Genomic DNA, 12,675 nt, shown 5'->3' with positions numbered 1-12,675 from the left:
CAGGCAGCTTCGGTTACCGGATGTCTAAAAATTGTACAGTCTAAATCCCTAAACTAAAGAAAAATATAACAAAATGAACTTTCCACGATGGAGACTACAGGTTTGAAATAACCTTACGACAGCGCAAGTGGTAGTGAATATTAGCGAATGCTCAGAACTCGCTGAATTTACGTGATGTTTAAGAATACACTTCCTAATCACGGTCGAAGATAAACAGTTCTAGGAGAGTTTTGGGCGGACGGTCAGTCCACTTAGTAATCTCGGGGAATAAATAGGAAAAGTGAAAAATCATTCTAAGTTACAAGTTTCAGTTAAATGACAAATGGGCACTGTTTCATATATCTAAAGCTTCACAAAGGGCAAAAGTATAGTTAAAGTTTATCACAATTAGTTTCTGGTATATATATACATTATTTCGAGAATATATGATATTAGTAGAATTTTTATATGGATTGAACATAGTCAATGGATTTAGGTTCTGGCGCCTTATTCCGAATATAACGTACACCCAAGTAATAGGACTGATTTTGTTCCGCCGCGACTGTATGGTACTTCGGAGCGTGGATTCGGTTGAGGGCGTTCTTAGCTAACGAACGAGCGACTGGTCAGTTGCCTCCGAGCACCTGTAGAGTCAGTACAAACATTTTCCGGTGTTTCTGTGAGTGGTGCAAGCTAAAAATGCAGCGTTCGTTAGAGCAGAGCGACAGAGGCGTTTGATATGATCAAATATGTTCACCCAGATGTTGCTTAAGCAAGAAGTGGTGTCTTTTGGTGACACCAGGCCTTTTTGGAGGGCCGGGAAGAGGTCGCTGATGAAGACCGTGCTGGGAGACCTGCGACTTCGACAAACACCGACGATATGACTCGTGTGCGCAAAGTTTTAAACTCAGACCGTTGACTAAGTATTCGTTTAATTGCCCAGCTGTAAAATTTATCAAAATCTATGGTTCATAATGTTCATTGTGACTAAGTACTAGAACATGCGCAAGGTGTGTGCGAAGATCGTCCCAAAAGTGCTCACTGACGACCAGAAATTGCTGCGAGTGGAAGTGTGCTAAGAAAATTTTAACATGTGTAAATAACGTAATCACAGGTGACGAGTCATGGATCTTTGAGTATGATCCCGAGACAAAGAGGCAATCTTCCGAGCATTTTTGGCAAGACGACAGAGGGGATCCAAGCAGCATGCACCTCGGCTCTCAAGGCTATTCCGGAGAATGCCTTCCGTGACGCATTCAATGCGCTGGCGGCGCTGCATCGACGCAGAAGGAGCCTATTTTGAAAGGTTTTAAAAAATTTAACGATTGGTTCAATATTTTTTTTTTTTATTGGACTTAGTTCTATTACCTTCCGGACAAACCCTGTATGTATTGTACTCGTATGTATGTATATGTTAAGGCATGCTAAAGCCAAAAACGTGGAAGTTTTCACACTTCGCGATAAAAAGCACGAATGGAATGAAAGCGTAGATCTGTACTTTTTTGCTAGAGTGAATTTGCCCTCTTGCACAGTACACTTGTGGCTGACTAACATTAAAGCTTAACATGCAACAGTCGTTAAAATATGCGAGTGAATGGCAAATGACAAGCCGCATAAAATATGCGAAATGGCAAATGACAAACAGAAAGAAGAGTCGTTTAAGCTCCTGAAAGGGTGCTGATATCAGAAAGGATGAAAATCTGCATGAATGCATGGACTGAGCTCCATAAGTATTTGCTTGATAAATATTTGAATCGCTGGTGGAAGCCCAAAAGGAAAACGAAAGGAAGCACTAATCGAATGGATGTTGGAAATAAGTTTGATTTCAATACTAGTTTATCGAATAAGCGCTTTTCTGTATCATTGTTTTTGATACCAACTTGTCTGGAAATTTATTTTGAATTCTCATTTATACGAGTATGTACCAAATGATACTTTAATTTTAAATGAAGAAGTCTGGCAACTCCCTAGCATTATTCGCACTTTATAATAAATTGTTCAGTTATTTATGTTGGCCTTTAATTTTATTTTGAATACTATTTCTGTAGCGGCACTTTATTTTTTTTTTTTTTTGCGGTACGCGACTACCAAATTTGGAAATAAATTGAAATCATCCCTTTTTCGGCGGTCTGACAAACAGTTGAACAAAGAAATGTTGATGTTTAGGGCACTCGCTTAATATGTCAAAAGGTCATGAGCAGCACTCAAAAACAGTCTTTTGCTTAATTTAAAATTGTTTGAATATGTTTCTGGCTGCGCGAGGATGATAGAGAGGATTACAAGAGATATTTCATGTAAATGCTGAGGCACAATATTCCGTATGTGTGTATGTATTTCACACATATATAATATATATTATATACATGTACTATATATATAGTATATGTATATTTTATGAGTTTATTGAAGGCAAGTGTATTTTATTTCGCAAACTGTTAGGCCAAATTGATAAGACTTGTCTTTTGGCTAGAGAAAGTAGCAAGTTCAATAAGTGAGCTGTAATATTTGAGTATTATTTGCACAAATAGCTTATACTCTGTATGTAGCTTTGAGGTCCTAAACTGTAATTTACGCTGAAAGAATACTAAACCAAGCCAAGCTGTTGTCATTTCTGACCAACATCCCACGAACGTATATTTTTAAATAAATTCTTGCTTTAATAATGGGTTGTCAAAAAAGTCTTGCGGTATTTTTATTGAATTTTTTTTTTTTTTTTTTGAAATTGAAATGAATTTTTGATGACTCATGCCCAGCTCTTGACCGATGCTACGGCTGCTACTATGCCGGTCTCTTTCGACCAATTCAGCGATTTTATCGCAATCTTCGACGACAGGCCTTCCGGAGCGTGGCGCATCTTCGACCACCTCTACACCAGAACGAAAACGTTGAAACCATCGTTGTACGGTGGAAACGAAAACTGTATCGGGTCCATAAACTGCACAAATTTTATTGGCGGCTTGAGATGCATTTTTGCCTTTATCGTAGTAGTACTGTAAAATATGCCGTATTTTCTCTTTATTTTGCTCCATGTTTGCGACGCTATAACTCACGAACGACTTAAAAGAAACGACAATCAATCAAACACGTATTAGCGCGTGAAATGAGCTTTGAAAAAATATATAGCATGACCCGATGCGACGAATAAAACTAGAACTACGCGCTTTCAGCGCCAACTAGCGAAAATACCGCAAGACTTTTTTGGCAACCTATTATATTGAAAATTTTCAGCAATATACTTTGAAACATGTCGACTGAGATAACAACCAAAAAAAAAACAATGCCATCGAAACTGTGCGAAATTAACTGTAATTATTTTCGGTACAAATGATGTCAAATCGATACAATTAAAGTGGGTCAATTCAGAGTTTCTTTTTGCGCTGAGAGCATGCGTCAATGCACTCGTATGGTATAGTTGGTATTTGTCAAACAATAAATGGAGTGTTTTTATGTAATGTAACTTGTTTACAAGTGATGAAAGTGGAGGTAAAAATATAGTAGAAATATAAAACAGTTGTGTTACTGAAGCTGCAATTGACATTGTAACTGCTTTTTGTGAGATTAAAGTCGTTTATTTATTTGTTTTTTCGATTTAATTTTTTTTTAATGCTATTGCAACAGTAAAATAATTAATTATACTACATTTTAATTAAGCAACAATTAATTAATTAAAAAATTACAAATAAACCGACACTGAGGCAAAAGGTTGAGTAAGACAGCGAAAATTATGTAAAATAATTTTTTTACATTTTACAATCGAGTTTTCAATAATTTTAATAAAACCAATTGATATCCAACTAATCAATCAATCATCGTAAATAATATATTATAGCTGTAATTAATTATTTTTTGATGAGTACAAAATTTTTTAAAAGAAAAAGTTAATTAATTTTTTCAAAAAAGTTTTCATATAAAAATAAATCACAACAAAGCGCTTTAAGTATTCGTTGACGTATATAAATTGGTTCAAAATTTATTCCGAATTTTTGGAAAAGACATATTTTCACGTCTGTCTAACACAAGTCAACAAACAAAGCTGATTTGCCATTCTCGCAAAATCAGTTTGGCATCCAGCGACATCTGTTGTCTACTTGAATCAAAAAATATATCGCAGGTACACTAAGAGACCATTTCTAGGGCCGGCGAAAGGGTTATATACAGAAGGCCGAAAAAGCGAAATTTCCAGAATTTTTTTCTGACAAATTTTTCAAATTTATTGATCCATAAATTTGTACATTTATTATGATTTTTTTGAACTATATGTGACCTGGTCTACGAAAAGGGGGAGAACAATTTAATGAGATAACGAAAAACTGACGATTATTTTTAACAGCTTTTCACAGAAAACTAATTTTCGCACGTTATCCCCCTTTCGTAGACCAGGTCACATATTTTAAGACTTAGTATTAGCAAAAATATTTATTTGGAAAGGAACTACAGCTGATCTCCGGGAGCTCCTCTCAAAAAAGACGTTTTTCGATGACCACTATTCTCTGAACTGGATCCTCTAAAATTAAAAAAAAAAACTAAACAGTTTCCGTTAAAATAATGTTAAATCTAGTAACTAATCGAAGGAGCAAAATAATTTAAGGTAGTAGTCTGGTAACTTATGCCTATTTTCATGACTTCTTTGGTGGGTGGTTTTTTATAGGAAAATAAAAATGAATTATCTTGAATATTTAGAGTGTTTTTATTTACATATTGAAAATATAAAAAAAAATTTATTTGAAAAAATTTAATACTTTATTACTATTATTATTGTCACTCGAAGTTGGAACCTCAAAAAAAATGCACGTGGGTGGCCCGGGTAATTTTGACTCTTGATGTTGTCTGAAATCAAACATTCTTGATTATTCTTAATCTATAGACATTCTGGTCGGAACCACTGAAGTTAAATTTCAAGGGTAAATAACAAAATGGCGGACTTTGAAAAAAAAGTCCTTTTATTTTAGCAAAGAAAGGGTTGTAAAATAAAAAGTTGAGGGTAAAAAAACTCTCGTTAGTACCGACGAGAACTATAAGTGTGTAAAACAGCCTGTTAAAATTTGAAAACAATCGCTTCAGTAAAAAAAAGTTAGGAGCCGGGCCGACCAGAAAAATAATGTTTTGAGAAAAACGCGTTTAAAGTTCAACAACTCTGAGAGAGAGGACTCCGAGACGCTCTAGAAAACTCGTTATAAATAACCCCGAAATATTTCGATATTCTGTCTGAAATTTTCACAGTATATTCTCAAGGCATTGTACTTTCAAATTAAGAAAAAAAAACTTTTAGATTTTTTGAACCCAAGTTACCAGATTACTACCTTAAAAAAATAGCAGTTTCTCATAAAAAAAATTGATTTTGTTTTTGAGAAAAACGCGTTTAAAGTTCGGCCTTGTACTTCCAAGCACTCTGAAACGCCTTTTAAAATTTGCGTGTAACTTCGAAAATATTCACCGTAATGTGAATTTTCTGTGCGCATTCTTATTCTTAAATATATGTATATTAAGAAAATAAAATTAAAAAAAATCGATTTTTGAAAGTTCTAACTGTATATAACCCTTGAAAGCGCTCAAGTTACAACTAAGCTACTAACACCATCAGAAACTTTCTCTACGTGAATTCTTTGCTGAGCTCACCAACACTCGCTATATTAGACAAAAGTATATTTAATAAACTGGCTTCTTAGTATGTCAGACAAATATGCATTTGGGTAACCAAACTCAATTTAACGAGTCTAACAATCTATTTTTCATTTAACAGCTCTCACCTTATGTTTCATTAAGTTCTTACCACTAAACCGAGTTTTCATAGTCTCTACAACCCCATACCTGTACGCTCACATAATCTTCGTTATTACTCGTAATCCTTGAACATGCCAAAATGGTATGATTAATTTCCTACATGAATATACAGATTAGCCTTACCTTTATTTGCCTTGTTGGAGCAGAATTTAATTTAATTTACTCTCTCAAAAAAAAGTATAGTATATATGTATGTTGTATGATATTACTTACAAGCCAACCAATTTTGGTAGAATAATATGCAAATCTTTTCAATGCTCAGTCACTCGTAAAAAATAATATCTAAAATGTTCCGCCAGGCCTTGGAAAACTCTTTCGTCCACTTAAAGCCACTTAAATATATATACTTAACTATCTATATATGAGCACACACAAACACGCAAAGCTAATTTGGTAAGCTTCCTGTGAGGGAGCGTTTATTGTTGAAGTTTAACCCTTTAATATAATTACACACACATTTTAAGGATTTTATGCGAGCTTTTACGCTTGAGTGCGCTTATAAGCAATGACCTACTGAAATATCAAGAACGCTTCAATACAAAAAGAAAGCACGGCATTCAAGTATGCTAAAGGCAACAACCTAAAGGTACTTTTAAATCATGAAAAGGCTACTGCAAACATTTTTAAATTTTAGAGACATCTTCAGAACTCGTAAATTCGCTAGCAAATTGGTTTAGAAATCCGGTAATACGAAATTGTTGACATTTAATTTTGTTTAGCTAAATATTAGCTGTCCGCTATTCGTCTCCAATCATTGGAGAGTAACGAATCGAACAAACTAGCAGCCCTTGTGGTGAAACCTTGCCATTTTACTGTACAATTTACTACGGTGGGCAATAAATAGTGAGATTTTTTAGATTTAAATTTCGCGTGAAAACTCATTTGTCGAAATTTTTCTTTTAGGTTGAGATGACTGTCAGTGACATCTTTTTTCCAGGTTGTTATTACTGTCAATGACATCGGTGTCAAATCTCAAATAAAGTGCATTCGGCGATTTTTACGATGAGTAAAATTATTCAACAAAAAAGTTGCATTAAATTTTTTTTGCGGAATCAAATTTCAGGTGCTGAAACATTCAGAATGTTGGAAAAGACCTTCGGTGATAATTGTTTGTCGCGAGCATGTGTTTTTAATTGGTACAAATTATTCACAAAGGGTCGAGAACGCGTTGTCGACGAACCTCGTCCAAGACGGCCATCAACATTAACTGACGATCAATACGTCAATAAAATAAAGAAATTGGTGCTTGAGAATCGACGATTAACAGTCAAAGATCTGGCATCGTTAGTATATCGGAAAGATCAGTGAAACCCATTTTGAAAGATCATTTGGGCTAAGAAAAGTGAAAGCATGATTGGTTCCAAAATCTCACAATTTTTTCGAAAAGCTGCGTCGCGTTAATGTCTCTGAAACAATGCTTTCCGACTACCAAGATGTCATAAACAGTAGTATTATTGGCGATAAATCTTGGATCTATGCTTGCGACCTCGAAACAGACGATCCATCGGCCGAATATCGTGGCAAACGTGAGCCGAAGTCGAAAAAATCACGTCAAAGCAGTTCAAAAATCGAGGTTATGTTGATGTTGCAATTATCGATGTGTAGTGTACTCCGAACTCCTTCCGAACGGCCAAACTGTCAACAAGGAATACTATTTGAGTGTTTTGCGGCGTTTGCGCGAAACTATTCGTAAAAAGAGGCCGACAAATTTGGATTTTGCACCACAATATTGCACCGTCGCATACTGCATTGAATCTTCATGAGTTTTTCGCCAGATTCTCAACCAATATCTTGCCGCAATGACAGTATTTGCCTGATTTAGCTCCGTGTGAATTCTGGCTATTCAGCAAACTAAAATGAACGCTCTATGGAAACCGCTTTGAGTTAATTGAAGACATTTAATGTGAAGCGCTACACGCTTTGAAGGCTATTCCGGAAATTAATTTTAACAACTGTTTCGTGGGTTGGAAAAAACATTGGCTCAAGTGTATTGGGGCCAAAGGGAATTACTTTGAGGGGGGTGATATAGATTTTGAAGAATAAACTAAGAATTTTAAAATTATGAACAAAGTCTTACTATTTTTTGCTTATAGCAGTATTAGTCATAAAATGTTACCTTAAGTGGGTATTCTGGTCTAAATGCATGAATTTTAGGCATTTTTTAAACTAAGATAAAAAAAAATGAAAAACATTTTTACTATCCATTTTTTTATATGTTTTTATTGACATTTTAATAATATAAAAAAAAATTGCAAGAAAAAAACCAAAATTCGTCGAGATACGGGCCGGTGGAGTGGGGGCTTCAAAAAAAAACGGTGCGTCCTGGTTGACGTGATTTCAACCCTTGTATAGATCTAAAACACAAAAAACAAGAAGATTCTTCATTAGTAAATGATGTCGTTATCGGTTTGGCCATTTTCTAAAAATTTTGGTATATAAAAAAAAAAACAATATGGGAGGTGGGCGTGGTTATAAAAAAAACGTTAACTAGGCATTTTTTTCGGCTGCACCGAAGCTAATATACCCTTCACAGGTGCATTTGTTTTACTAACTATGTGTTCAGTTTGTATGGAAGCTATACAAGAACTTGATTCCGATCGTTCAGTTTGTATGGCAGCTACATATATGCTATAGTAAACCGATCTGAACAATTTCTTCGGAGATTACATTGTTGCCTTAGAAAATAATTTATACCAAATTTCGTGAATATATCTTGACAAATGTGAAAGTTTCCCATACTAGCCCTTGATTCCGTTCATCCGGTTTGTATGGCAGCTATATGCTATAGTGGTCCGATATCGGCCGTTCCGACAAATGAGCAGCTTCTTGAAGAGAAAATGATGTTTGCAAAATTTCAAAACGATATCTTAAAAACTGAGAGACTAGTTCGTATATATACAGACAGACGGACAGACGGACAGACAGACGGACATGGCTAAATCGACTCAGCTCGACATACTGATCATTTATATATATACTTTATAGGGTCTCTGACGATTCCTTCTGGGTGTTACAAACTTCGTGACAAACTTAATATACCCTGTTCAGGGTATAAAAATAATAATAATAACAAAATGGCGTCGACTTGAAAAAAAAATTTTTTGACCCGATTTTTTCGACCTTTTCGAATTTTTTAAAAATACTTCAAATCAAAATTTTTGGAAATCCAAAGCAGACACGACAGAGCATTATATGAAGAAGATATATACCAAACTTTAAAGGAATCGGTTCAGTAGAACTTGAGATATCATGTCAACCACCTCAAAAAAAGTAGTTTCGAGAAAAACGCGTTTAAAGTTTAGGAGACAAGTCTCGTGAACACGGACGCCACGTCAAGAAATCGGCTGTATCTCCGAAAATAAGTCGAATTTTGAAAAAACCTTCCAAGGTCATATTTTTGAAAGTCTAAACTTCTGAGGAGTAAAATTCAGAGGAGTAAAACGTGCATAAAATTATGCGTTGTATATATGTAATAAGCAGTTTTAACTCTCACTAACTGTGTTTTTGCTTTTACACGTAATACTTTCGAAAATATAACAGCGCTCCAAGATAGTCAGAATAGAAGATATCTAATGAGAAATCCATATCGAGTTGACGATCAAATCAAATTCCGTACGTGTTCTGGCATAAGTATTATATTTAAGTTATTGTTACGGAACAATCTATTTAAGACTTTCAACAACAAAAATAAACATAAAATGTAAGTTTTAGCTTGTTATCAGCAAAGCTTGTACTCGAGATTCTAATTAAATAAAAAGTTAGGGAGACATAAATAGTAATCTTCATGTTATTTTTGGCATTTACATATTAGCAAAAAGCAGACCGAAATTATCAAACGACTTAAAGTTCACGAAAGCTTTGAAATTTAGGTTATTTAATACAAAATCTCGCTGTGGTCCCACCTACAAACGAAGCAATGCTCCCAATGAGAAGCTTGCTATTAATCAGATGTAGAAGTGACGGTAAAAATGTATGTCTTCTTGAAGCTGAATAACTCACCTTAATATGAAAAATATATGCACACATATATGGACCAGAATAAAAAATTAAGGTAATGGCAGGTGGGCGGAAATTGAAGCCTGAAAATTTTAATAGAAAATAAGTAAGGAAAGGCAAGTTCAGATGTAACCGAACATTTTATGCCTCCACAAGAATCAATTTGCTGTCTTCTTAAATTATTATAGAGGTTGTAGACTCACTTAGCTTCATGACATGATATTTTGCTTTATATCCCCGTTATATTGATACTAAAATCAAATTAGTTTACTTAAATCAGCTATTCACCAGTTTTATGTATTTTTGACACGAGTGTGCATTATATTATTAGGAAAAGACTCTCTTTGAGTTTCAAAAAGTATTCAGCAATATCTTCAATAAGAAGGTAAAAAGTCAGCCATAGGCACTATGGTCCACATATTTGGTATCTGAGAACTTGAACAGCTATAATACGCTGACCAATGACCAATTTTAGACACGAAATAGCAGAAAGGCACTATTTGTGCAAAGTTTTCTCTCAATATATTGTTTCATATACTAGATTTGCATACGGTCAAATGAAAGAATTGTGTTAAATGAGAAGGCATGATTGTGATCCGGCTTCGCCCACTTTCTCACCATAGCATAGGACACTGTTATCTACCGAGTTAAGTTTATTAATGAGTTATGCCACCTTTAGTGTTTTTTATCCAACTTCCTCCATTTTCACACTCTCGCGGGGAATACCGACAATATTTGTCCTGAGCGAATTTGAGCGATTTAACTGTAGCGGTTTGGGAATATTATACCATCTGTTGCAGCATGTTGCGAGTGTCTAATGAGGCTGTGGTGTAATATTTCTCCATCACTTATGAACGCTGTTAGGCGAGCATGAGCGTGATACAGGTATACATATGAACATGCATACAGTATACGATTATGTCTCAAAGACAACATGCGCACCAAGCAAACGCAGAGAGTAGGGAGTCAACGGATGCAGTTTACACGCTCAAGCTTTACGGTGTAAGCAAAGCATCTGCTACGGTTATGAATTGCGCTCGTTAGAATAATTTATGTGAGCCACATAAATCTGATTTTATTATTTATAATTTTGTAAAACATGAAATGTATTTTCCAGCGACCATCTAACTACCAGCTATTGAAGTGTTTTTGTTTGCGTTTTTAGCGCAAAATATTGACTGGTGCTCCTAGTAAGGCAAGCTGAACACGAGCGCGGGTGTGTTGTTGAAGATGACATCAAGTGTAGAGTGTAACTAAAAATAGATCAACTAACAGAGATAAATTGTGGTCCTTATGTAAATTTACAATATACGCTGGCCTTGCCATATTGACACAAACTTACAGATTTTATTCATATTCATGCTTTTCTCAGAAGTGATAATACATACATACGTACAAGTAAGAATTTTCTAAATTTAGGAGAATATGCTCATATTTATATATTGTGACAAAAAATTACCCGAAATTGTAAATAAAACCCAGAATATTTAATATGATGATGCTGATATTATTCATCAATATTTATTTTGTCGTCTTCAAAGTAATCCCCACCAGTTGTAATACATTTATGCCAACGATTTTTGCAGTCCTCGAAACACTTTTCATAAGCACTTTTTGAGATGGCCTTTAGCTCCTTCAGCGAATTTTGTTTTATCACTACGAACGACTGCAAACGGGTTCCACTGAGTGACAATTTCAGTTTGTATACTGAGCCAAATCTTATGAGTTATTAGTATTCATTGCTTTTTTGGCCTCAAATTCAGTCATAATCGTGGCGCAATGCGATGGCGCAATATCATCGCGTAAAATCCATGAATTGTTCTTCCACAATTCCGGCCGTTTTCGACGGAAGTTCTCACGCAAACGCCTCAATATGGCTAAATAGAACTCGTTGTTGACCGTCTGTCTCTCCAAAATAAATTCGTGATGCACCAAATCACAAATATCAAAAAAACAATGAGCATCGCCTTGATTTTTCAGCGGCATTCTCGTGAATTTTTTATCACAAATATCAAAAAAACAATGAGCATCGCCTTGATTTTTCAGCGGCATTCTCGTGAATTTTTTAGTTTCTGCTCGTTTTTTTCACTCCAGTTTTTTGATTGCTATTTTTTTGTCAAACTCATGGCAGTTCAGAGGTCGAATTATAATGCTCCCATGAATGTCGGGTTAACCGACTAACAAAAAACGTCAGAAACACTTAATTTTACGAAGAATTGCACGATCAAAGATTTTCACAGAGAGCTGTTTACGGTACTCTTTTTGAAAAGAAAAATCAACTTTATGGGTACGAGTCGTTTCATATACAAAATATCTACCAAAATCCCTTAAATGGACTCGCGAAAGATGTTGGGCTTTTGCCTGATGACTTTCCAGCCCAATATCCCTTACTTTTTTTCATATTTTCATCAGTTGAAGAGTTCGAAGGTCGTCCAGTATGATGCATGTATCACAGTAGGCCTTTTCCAACACTTGCAACGATTTGAGACAAATTGTTTGTTCTGTACTGGTTGAAAGATCGCGCTCATATTTAGCGTAGTAATTAAGGACAGTCCACCTAACCTAAACCAGTCCACCCTAAAAATCATACGTAGTCTTTAAAAATTCTAAATAAGAAATAAGTTTAAATATTAGCTACGTTTAACTTTATTGATGCATCTACCAAAATCTGCTTTAACAAAAACTTTCACTACATTTCTTTTGATTTCAGCTTAAAACGAGTGCTCGAACTAAAGTGTCACAAGTGAAAACCTGTCGAGGATACCTCTACAGCACCTCCGTATTGCAAGGCGCTCAAGCCAGCGAGTAGACAAGGGACTAAGTAAGGTATGCGCTGATGTCTTAGCGGCAAATTGGCTGCGGCATGAAAGGCGTTGAGCCAAATTGGAATTAACCGTTATACATAGCAGTTCCACGACA

The sequence above is a fragment of the Bactrocera neohumeralis genome, chromosome 3 (genome assembly GCF_024586455.1).
Source record: "Bactrocera neohumeralis isolate Rockhampton chromosome 3, APGP_CSIRO_Bneo_wtdbg2-racon-allhic-juicebox.fasta_v2, whole genome shotgun sequence".
NCBI classification, from domain to species: Eukaryota; Metazoa; Arthropoda; class Insecta; order Diptera; family Tephritidae; genus Bactrocera; species Bactrocera neohumeralis.
The sequence above is the reverse complement of the archived record's forward strand: the minus strand, read 5'-3'. Positions refer to the sequence as shown.